Raw genomic sequence first — 11,389 nt, 5'->3', positions numbered from 1 at the left:
TAAACCTAAAGATGAAGACCTAAACTTGAATTTATAAAGTCATCACAAGAGAATCTATTCTCTTAAATTCACTGAACAATACACAAAATTTATATTTTCCTATTTTTTTTTAATATTTGGTGAGAAAAGAGAAATACATGAGTCTGAGAGGAAAATATTTTGAAAATAAAATGTGTGCAAATAATAATAATAAATGGATGTAAGTAGGATTAACTTTATAAAAAGGTGATTTTTAAATGTTAATTTTTAAAGTGTTGTATAAAGATCATGTTGTATCACCCCTAAGAAATCATCTAAAACAAAACTAATAAGAAAAATTAGAGCTGCAATTGCATCTTTAATGAAACTAAAACAAATTTATAATTCTCAATGGAAAAGGTAGCAAATGTAATGAAGATCAAACAAACAAGAAAACTGCACCTGCAGATTTCAGAAAAACAAAGGCATAGAATATAATCTCCCAAAGCTGATGACATACCATGAGGGGACAAAACTAATAACTCCTTGTTTCATACAACAGGAATTAAATTTACCAGTCAGCAGTGGAATCCTCACAAGCTTCAACTTGATACCAACCTAAAGCACAGGGAGATGGTCTGAAAGTAAACTCAAAATTGCCCTATTTGCCCAAAATAAGGTCAATAGAGTGGATATTAGATAATAGATATTCCTTGAGCCAATATCTTTGGACTGAGAGGGCATAATGACTTTGATAATTCATTATGAGTCAATGCTCTATCCTGAAGAATTAAGTTTAAATACTTTTTACCATAGAATACAGTCCTGGATTTGAAATAGCAAATAAAGCCAGCCCTATGTTACCTATAAGAGAGATACCTAAAACATAAAAACTCAGACTGACTGAAAATCAAAAGCATATCTGAAAAATATAACCACCACCCCACAGAAAAAGCATTGGCTCCCCAGATAATAAAGTGGTAAAGAATCCTCCTGCCAATGCAGGAGACATAGGAGATGAAGGTTCAGTTCCTGGGTCAGGAAGATTCCCTGAAGAAGATGGCAACCCACTTCAGTATCCTTGCCTGGAAAATTCGATGGACAGAGGAGTCTGGCTGGCTACAGTCCATGGGGAGGGAAAGAGTTGGACACAAGTGAAGCAGCGTAGCACGCATGCACACAAGATGTATTTTGACAGATTACATAAAAATAACATTGGGGAGGCAAATAGTGTGGCTTAGCCAAAGGGAAGGAAGAGAGACTTAACTGTATGTCCTTTTACAACCTTCAGAGTTTTGCACTGTATTTATGAATTAACAATTAAAAAGCAATTTATTAAAATACATAAAACATAAAATATATAAAGTACAAGTAGTAATACTATAGGCAAATTTTGTATATGAGATAAATTAAGTGATATTCTCTCTGAAGGTGGCAGTTTCCTCATCTATATAGTAATTTTTATCCCTGTGTGCTTTCCAACTATAAATTTTATCTCTATGTTACAAAATGTTCTTGAGAATGATACATGTACATTGTATTTTTGGACAACATGTAATGTGCTGAGGGAATTAATTTTGAAATAATTTCTTGTTGTATTTTGTAAATGTCAATCAAAAAAAAAACTCTCAAATGCAATATAGGCTCAAGTGAGTTAAAATTAAAATCAAAACTGCAGTTCTGACCTTGGTATGTTCACTCAGAATTTTTAGCTGGCTTCTAATCATTTGGGTTCAAAATTGGGAAAGGAGTATGTCAAGGCTGTATATTGTCACCCTGTTTATTTAACCTATATATAGAGTACATCATGCAAAATGCCAGGCTGGATGAAGCACAAACTAGAATCAAGATTGCCAGGAGAAGCATCAATAACCTCAGAGATACAGGTGACAACATCCTTATGATAGAAAGCAAAGAGGAACCAAAGAGCCTCTAGAAAGAAAGGAGGAGAGGAGAGTGAAAAACCTGGCTTAAAACTCAACATTCAGAAAATGAAGATCGTGGCATCCAGTCCCATCACTTCAAGGCAAATAGATGAGGAAACAAAAGAAACAGTAACAGACTTTATTTTCTTGGGCTCAGAATTCACTATGGATGGTGACTGCAGCCATGAAATTAAAAGATGCTCACTCCTTGGAAGAAAAGCTATGAAAAACCTAGACAGCATATTAAAAAGCATAGACATTAGCTTGCTGATAAATGTCCATATAGTCAAAGCTGTGGTTTCTTCAAGAGTCATGTATGGAAGTGAGAGTAGGACCAAAAAGAAAGTCAAGCACCAAAGAATTGATGCTTTCGAACAGTGGTGCTGGAGAAGACTCTTAGAGTCCCTTGGACTGGAAGGAGATCAAACCAGTCCATTCTAAAGGAAACCAACCCTGAATATTCACTGGAAGTACGGATGCTGAAGCTGAAACTCCAATACTTTTGCCACCTGATGCTTAGAGCCAACTCACTGGAAAAGATCATGATGCTGGGCAAGATAGAAGGCAGTAGGAGAAAGGGATGTTAGAGGATGAGATGGTTGGATGGCATCACAGACTCAATGGACTTGAGTTTGAGCAAGCTCCAAGAGATGGTGAAGGACAGGGAAGCCTGGCGTGCTGCAGTCCATGTGGTCACAACCAGCTGGACACAACTGAGCAACTGAAGAACAACAAATGATTTGGGGTCCAAGAGAAACAAATCTTATCAGATACTTGAATTAAAAGGGTTTATGTGGACATGACCAAAATACATGCTACCAATATTATGCATATGTTAGAGAATAAATGAAAATGAACGAGCAGGTGGGTCACAGATAAATGGACCTTATTAATTAGTTAAAAGGAAAGCTAATTAGTTGAGTCAAAGAACAAGAGTTAAGAGGCCATTCAGAGTCAAGATTCTAAATGAACGGAGCTCCATCTTGCCTCCCTAGAGGCCCCTAGGGATCAAACTCGAGTGTTTTCCACACCTTTCAATTTGTTGAATGGTTTCTGTTGTTAGGATAAAGTCCAGATTTCTTAACATGACATTCAATGCCTTTGTGACATTACTTGTGCTTGCTGTGGAGAACCATTACATGTTATTCTCCTTCCAAAATGTACTTAAGCCATTTGAAATGTTCAATTCCTTGAAAGCAACAAGTTCTCAGTTCCTTCTGAGTCTTTGAACTGTTTTGTTCTGTTTTTTTTTTGGTGCTGACCCTCAACCTACTTCACTTCTCCTCTGGCTTATATTACATTTTGGCCTCAGAGTTAATATCAATTGACCCATTAAACCATTCCTGACCCCCCTAGACTATTCAAAGTCTCCTTTTCCTATATCCTCATTCATAGCACTTTATACACACACACACACACACACACACACACACACACACATATCTTTTTCTAATGCCAGAACTTAATGTAATTACCTGTATAATCACCTTTCCTCTCCAGTAGTATGCTACATGAGTATGTTTGCCTCATTTATTACTTTCTCTCCAAAATATAATGCCACTATCACTATCTATTTTAAAATCACTGTCTCTAAGACACACACACACACACACACACAGAAAATATCCCACTTTTTACCTTATTTGTCTCCATGTTATTGTTTTTTTTTCCATTTACCTTACCGTATACTTTAACTTCATTTTATCTACGTAGGGTAGGGATTTTTCTCCATTTTACTTACAGCTCTATCGCCAGAGACTGACACAGTGTCTGGCACAAAATAGACTCTCAAAAAATGTTCTTTAAATGAATGAGAGGTGCTCAAGAAAACAAGTGTGCTTTGAATGAGTGCATCGTGCCAACAGGCAGGGTTGAGAAGAGGGCTATACTTCAGATGAGCTAGGGTGGATCGCCAAGGCTAACAGATACCATATTCTCACTTAATCAACAGTTAGACTCTCCTTTAAAAATAAAAAGTGATTTCACTTCATAGTGTCACTTGATTCTACTTTAAGGTCAAGGCTTTGGTCCTAATCCTGATGAACCCCAACTGTACCAGCACACTGCTTTACATGTATTTTACACAAGATACTCAGTAAATGGAAAAACGTAAATGGAATCAGCAATAAACTTTAGGCATTGTTGTAATTCTAGGAGTTACTAAAATAGAATGACTGCCTGTAAGACAGTTGGGTGAGAAGAAGGTAAATCTACACTTTGGCCCTGGCTGAAAGGTTCCTTGAGGGCAGCTTATGTCCCCATAATTCCCACACAAACACTGGAGAGGCTAAATGATAACATGAGACAGTTTGTGACTATATATATAGTCTTTAACATACAGTTAAGGATACCAACAAGCAAACATCCCACTGAAGGTTACAAATCATGTTGAAATCCAAGGGCTGTTCCCATTGACCGGTGAAAGAATTAGGAAAGAGGAGAAGTTGATTCTGAGCTGCCACTAGGCAGTTAAGACTCTTATTTGATCCTTTAATCAGTTATTACTAAATACTGAAAAGAGACCATTCATCCCTAGAACCCAGGTTTGGAGTGTCTTCTTAGCAATGGGCAGAAAAGAGTTATTCTTCTCACAGATCCTATCAGCTCATTATAGTCATCTGGAACCAGTCTCATTCCAAAGTTCCAGATGACTTGTTCCCTTTGGTTTGTTGTCCCTTTGAGAAGCAGAAGAGATTCCAAGTTACTAATTACAGGTCATAATTTGTGTTATCCACAGTTAACATGGAATATCCTTCTATTGCTTTTTTCCCCCCCTATTGATACAGGCAGTCATAAATGAGAAGAGTTTAAGAAACTATATTTCATTGAGACACCTTTGTTTCCTGCTGCCTCTATTTCAGAAATCAATGGTTTTCCCAAGACATTATCAGAGTTAACAGTAGCATTTTCAATAAATGCTTTAAATACTTATTTTGGGGGAAAATGTTTGGAGAGAATTTGGACTGAATTATCCAGAGTAAAAGCATTCACAGAGTCTACTGACTTCTAAAGAAAACAGTGCATGTTATGCGTCACATCCAAGGGGTGTTGAACTAAAAATGACGAGACAGTTTGCCTGAGTCTTATTCTTGATCATTTAAAAGTTTCAATCTATGAAGAACTCTTACCCATAGTTATTTGAAACCAGCTTCCATAAGAGCCACTGTGACTCTATTTCCACTTTGCAGAGAACACGATGGTTCTACATTGAATCTGGGTATTTGATTCTAAAGCATGTAATAACAAAAGTACTATGTGCTTAGTCACAAAACTAGCACTCTCCAACTTCACCATGGTTCCTAAGAGGCAACAACTGAAATAACTGACATCACAATACCAGCCCAGAGAACTCCAGAACTGTGTAAACAGCATATTTGTGTAACCCCAAAGCACTATCACATTACTGAAATATGATGATAAAACAAAAAAGAATTTTTTATAAGTACAGATATGATGTATAATTAGACATGATCTTTCTGACCATGGGTTACCATGCTTTGCCATTTTCCCCAAACATGTCTCTGGCCAATTTTCCTGCAGAAAATTATTTCCAAGGCAAAGAGAGGAATAGCAGAGGAGTAAGACAGAAATATATGCATGTGTATGTACATACATAAATTAACTAACTTTGAAAGGGGACCAAGTAGCACAGTCAAATCAGATGAAAATCCTGAAGAGAACTCTGTATGTGAGGACAATAATTCCCAGGGAAAACAGAAGATGAGTTGTTAGAAATAGCCTGAAGGTGGAAGAGGGAATATATGAATCCATTGGCCCTGGGATGTAGGATAAGATACAGCTTAGAATGATAGGATTTTGAACAAAATGACTCAAACAAAAAACTTTATAAATTCTAAAAGTAAATTGACTTTTACCTCCCATCAGGAAGATACTGTGTAGCTTAAATGCTCCTTTTCTCTCTTTGAGACAATTTTGCTCCCTTTTGCCTTCTGCATTCTTCAATGCCATACCAAATCCATGTAGCAGATTAACCCTGAACAGTTGAGAAATTACTTACTTTGCAACAGTTTTTAAATGGCTGATGTTACTGTTTTTACTGTATATGTTATGGTGTTTAACACCTGTATCGTTGCTAGATTTAAAAATTAGTCAACATCTGATGTTTTCATTGACAACAACAATGACTGAATCTAAAAATAATGAAAACCAAAATGTCGAAAGTCAGTTTTCTTTGAAAAGCTGTGGAAAGGGTATTAGCAGTCTTTCCCAGTGAAGCTAAGGAAGCATTCTATTCACTGACAATTAGTGGTAAATCTGATGAGTTTCTATAGATTACCCTCTGTTTTTCATTTTAGCCACTAAGTCATGTCTGACTCTTGGGATACCATGGGCTGTAGCCCTCCAGGTTCTTCTATCCATGGAATTGTCCAGGCAAGAATACTGAAGTGGATTGCCATTCCTTTCTCCAGGGGTCTTCTGGGTGAAGGATTTTGCAACTAGTAGGGTATATTTTGCCACTTAAAAATCCACCCCAAGACTTCATATCTTAAAACAACACAGATTTGTTGTTTGTCATGATTCTGAGAGTTGACTGGGCAGTTCACAGTGGGCCAGCTCAGATGGGGCTGAATGGTGTTGTATGGCCTTGCTGGCACATCTGATGACCGACTCTGTGTTTACTAGAGTGATGGAGATAACTTGGTCACATATCTCTCATCATCGAAAAGGCTAGTACAGACTAACTCATGTGATGGTGGGCTCAGCACTCCCCAGATAGCAAGATAAACTCCCAAGTGCAAATGCTTTCAAGACTCTGCTTGCATCACATTTGCTAAGAACCCTTTGGCCAAAGCAAGAGATACGGCCAACCCAGAAGTAAGGGGCAGAGAAATAGACTCCACCTCTGTTGATAAAGTTGCTTTTTGTAAAATTTAATTTATTTATTTATGGTCGTGCTGGGTCTTCACTACAGGCTCTTGCCTAGTTGCAGAGAGCAAGGACCACTCTCTAGCTGCCATGTGCGGGCTTACTACAACGGCTTCTCTTGAGGAACACAGGCTCCAGGGCATGCAGACTTCGGCAGTTGCAGCGCATGGGCTCAGCAGTTCTCAGGCTCGAGAGCAGGGATTTGGTAACTGTAGCACAAGGGCCTAGTTATTCCATGGCATGTGGGATAATCCAGGACCAGGGATCGAATCTGCCTCTCCTGCATTGGCAGGTGGATTCTTTACCACTGAGCCACCAGGGAAGCCTAAAAGTTGCATTGTTAAAGACCTGCATACAGGGAGAAGAGTCTTTTTGCAATCTACCAAAGGAACAATAGAGGAAAAATGGTGTGTGAAACTGCCCTTGTTCTAGGTACCCTACAGAAACCCATGTGTGCTTTGTGAGTACGTCATGTCTGACTCTTTGTGACCTCATGAACTGTAGCCCACCAGGTTCCTCTGTCCATGGGATTCTCCAGGCAACAATACTGGAGTGGGTTGCCCTGCCCTCCTCCAGGGGATCAAACCCTCATCTCCTGTGTCTTCTGCTTTGCAGACAGATTCTTTACCACTGAGCCACTGGGGAAAACCAGTGTCCAAAAATTGTTTTAGAAGACTTTTTGTGGTTTCTTGGTACCGAAAATTATCTAGAATTAGAAAGATGTTTTCCTGGCATAATTCAAGGACATATTGCAAGTCATTATCATTCCAAAAGAAACTTTGATGTGTAGATGAGTACAAACATAGCCCAGTAAAAGACAATGGCAATCTTCTGAATGGAGAAGTGATGCTGTTAGCTAGTTGGAGACTGGCAACTTCTGGACTGCAGTCATTCCATCTGGTGTCACTTGCCCTAAATTGCAAATCCATCTAGCTTAGGCTTGAGATTTTAATGAAGGATCTAAATATGAAGTCTCACTAATAAAATGGAAAAACAGAACACTATGAAAGATAAATATTTATTTCATCACAATAGCTAAACCTGCTATTAGGTTTAGTAAAATACCCTAGTGAATTCTAGGACAGATTTTTGACCCGTTTCAGATCCTGTACTCTATAAATTTTAGACTAAAAAGTAGTTCCTTTACCATTAACAATATGGTAATGGTCATGTCAGTCATGTCTAACTTTTTGCAACCCCATGGACTGTAGCCTGCCAGGCTCTTCTGTGCATGGAATTTTCCATGCAAGCATACTGGCGTAGATGTCATTTCCTTCTCCAGGGGATCTTCCTAACCATCTCCTGCATTTCCTCCATTGGCAGGCAGATTCGGAGCCACCTAAGAAGATACTGTTAACTATAATTCATAGTTAATGGTAATTTCCTTACCATTAACAATACAGTGTTATATTCATCTACCCTCAATAATTTACAGTTTTAAACCTCAGACCAATACCTTGTTTTTCTGTTGTTTGAAGATTAGTCTTTATAAGCTCAGGACTTTCTTGGATTGATGACAGAGAATGATCAGTATATTCAACAAAGAAACAAAGGGTTCCTTCCACATCTCGACATTCATAATGAAAGTGAGTCAAATTTGAAAATATTTTCTTTCACTTCAATCAGATATTACTGGATTTGATACTTCATGAGTCTATTCCCACTTGGTCTAGTTTCCTTCAAATTTTCTAAAATAATTCAACTAATAATACTTCTTAGACCTGGAATTTCAAAGAATATTAACACTTTAAGAAAATATAATTAACCTCTAGTTCAGAAATATTGGCAACATTTACCTCATTTGTCAACTCTAATAATTTAGTAACTGCAGCCAAAACACTGTGTTAAGGATTCTGAGGTCATGTCTGCTCTCAGGAGGAAAGACAACAGTGATTGATTAATGATGTCTTCTATGAGTGAAAACTAGCATGAAGTCATTGTAAGTGTCACCTACCCCCCCCCCCCCAATCTTGCTCTAAATCAAATTTGTTATTTTAAAGACTGAGGAACAGCCAACAAAGGGACTTATCCAAGGTCTCCTAATATTCAATGATAAAAAAGTCCAATCTAAAAACTCATCATGACTTCCAAGCCAATACTCATTTGGAGTAGAAATTTATCATTCTTCAGCTGACCATAATCCTCTTTCCACTATTTCTGTTTTTCCCTCACTGTGTGCCATCATATTTGAAAGACAGTTCCCAGCGCTTGCTTCCTACTGCTGTTCCCCTCTGTAACCACAGAAGCTGGGACCCTCTTCTACTTCTCCTGGCTGCACCATAGAACAAGTCAATGAGCTAGCATTTGCTCATTTTGCTGATCTTGCATTTGCTCTGGAACTCTGAATCTTAAATGGACAGTACAAAGAATGAGGAAATGGAGGGGAAGTCAGATGATTCCAGCTATCACGAGAGCCCACAGATCACAGAGTTGCGACACTGTGACTTTGACTGCACTTCCTGCAGCCTGGTCTGCAAAGCTCCGTTTTCTAAGCCTATAGCTCTGAGTCAATTGTCAGCGATGGGCATCCCTATTATTTTCCCAGTGCATCTCCTTTTGACTAAGGAGCAGCAAAGATGTTTTTAACTGCTTCAAACCAGGGACCCTGACTGATGCTTTATTCAGCCCCACAGTCATGAGCAAGTATTAGTGATGGAATGCTTTCCTTAGTCAAGTCATGCATTTATACATATAACTTCCAAAATTGAATAAAATGTGTTCCATTGGGGAAAAAAAATGGAAAATATGGTCATTTGACAGTTAAAAACATCTACAACTATGTCATCTCAGATGGTGAAATCAGCACCATGTTCTATGGTATTGGTCTTCAAATCTCATCTTCTTATTCTTTCAGCAATAATCTTTACAGGATACAGGATGCTTGGGGCTGGTGCACTGGGATGACCCAGAGAGATGATATGGGGAGGGAGGTGGGAGGGGGGTTCAGGATTGGGAACTCATGTACACCTGTGGCGGATTCATGTCAATGTATGGCAAAACCAATACAGTATTGTAAAGCAAAATTAAAACAAAAAAGCAAAAATTAAATAACTGACTTGAAACAAAGACGTTCTATGTTTAATGAGCACCGCCTGGGGAAAATTCCCTCCCTTCTCTCTACCCTATCTATATTCAGAATATATCACATCTATTAACTATAGGTTGTTGTAAAGACCATGTATTTCTAAGATTAGAGGCTGGTTTATAGACCCTTGTTCATGTAAGATGTAGCAAACTCATAAAACTCTTGCTAAATACAAAGTCTACGCTAATGCATTTTTGGCAAATACTCTACTCCTAAGCCCTGGTTTACTTATCTGCTGTCAGTAAGAAAAGGTAAAAGGACATGCTGTCCTGGAAACTCAATGTATTTCCATCGTGCTGGTATCATTTAGAGGCCAACTCATAGAGTGTATATTACTCTTCTTGGTTATTTACATTAAGACTCCATTAAAAAAAAATTTCCTTTAGCCTTTCTGTCTTCATTAATGAAAAATGCTACATTAAGAAATTTCTGCCTGCTTTTCCTTCCTGTTTCATATAGAGATTCATGTGTAATCTGCAAAGTCGTCTGAAAAGAATGGCATAAGCAGTCAAAATATTTACATATTTCTCTGTAAAATATTTCATAGAAAGATTTAACAGGCATAAGTAGCTATGACAGCATGTTCACTTATCTGAATAAAAATACTTTGAGCTGATTTCTTGGCACTGAGAGGAAAGCTGGTTAAGTGACATCTCCCTTAATGGAATGCAATGATTAAACCCATGAGTTGTGCTTACCTTCTCTAAGAGGGTCAGTTTGATATGATATTGTTTTCAGTAAAGCTCAGTGTGCTATACCTGAAAGTTTACAATCTGTCACTAACACCAGTAAGGAAAGCAAGCTAAACAGTGAAATTAAAACAAAAACAAAAGAAGACATGAAAAGAAAAAAGCAAAAGTAATAAACTCTCATTGCCAAAAACAAAAATAAAATTGTATGAGAGTATAGTAATATACTGATATCTATGATTTTATATATATATATATACATATATCACAGAGACTGAGAAAACAGTGAGTATTCAAATATTAAGAAATATCTTGCATTTAAAGATGAGAAATAGGGTATTTCAAAAGCAGGTTTTAATGAAGTGCTTTTTTTTCTATTACACAGGCTACATTTTTTTTTTCTTCTTCATGAATAGTGAGAGAAATAGAACTGGAGAAGACTGCCATGATCTCTTACAGGATCGTACTTCAATAAGGAGCAGAATGAATGGGGATATTTATTGATCCCAAAAGGTAAATGCCCAAGCTCAGAAACTGTGTATACTTTCCAGAGGAGCAAGCTCTACTTGCACAAGGTATGCAGAGGGCTCATAGATTCTCCAAGGCTGTAGTCATCAGAACTGCACATCAGAGACTATGCTGAGGGATGTAAAATGATAAATACTGGTCATCCACAAAACCACATTCCATGCCAAATTCCTAACCCATCATAATGACCTGAATGTCACCTCTACTTCCCACTCTTCCTTACCTGACAGTTGCAGAAAAGTCCTGTCCCTCAACGTGATTTCAGAAGTTTAATGAATAAAAAATTGATAGCATTTGCAAAGTACCCTACTATGGTA

This window comes from Budorcas taxicolor, chromosome 15 (genome assembly GCF_023091745.1).
Source record: "Budorcas taxicolor isolate Tak-1 chromosome 15, Takin1.1, whole genome shotgun sequence".
Lineage (NCBI taxonomy): Eukaryota > Metazoa > Chordata > Mammalia > Artiodactyla > Bovidae > Budorcas > Budorcas taxicolor.
This window is presented reverse-complemented; position numbering follows the sequence as displayed.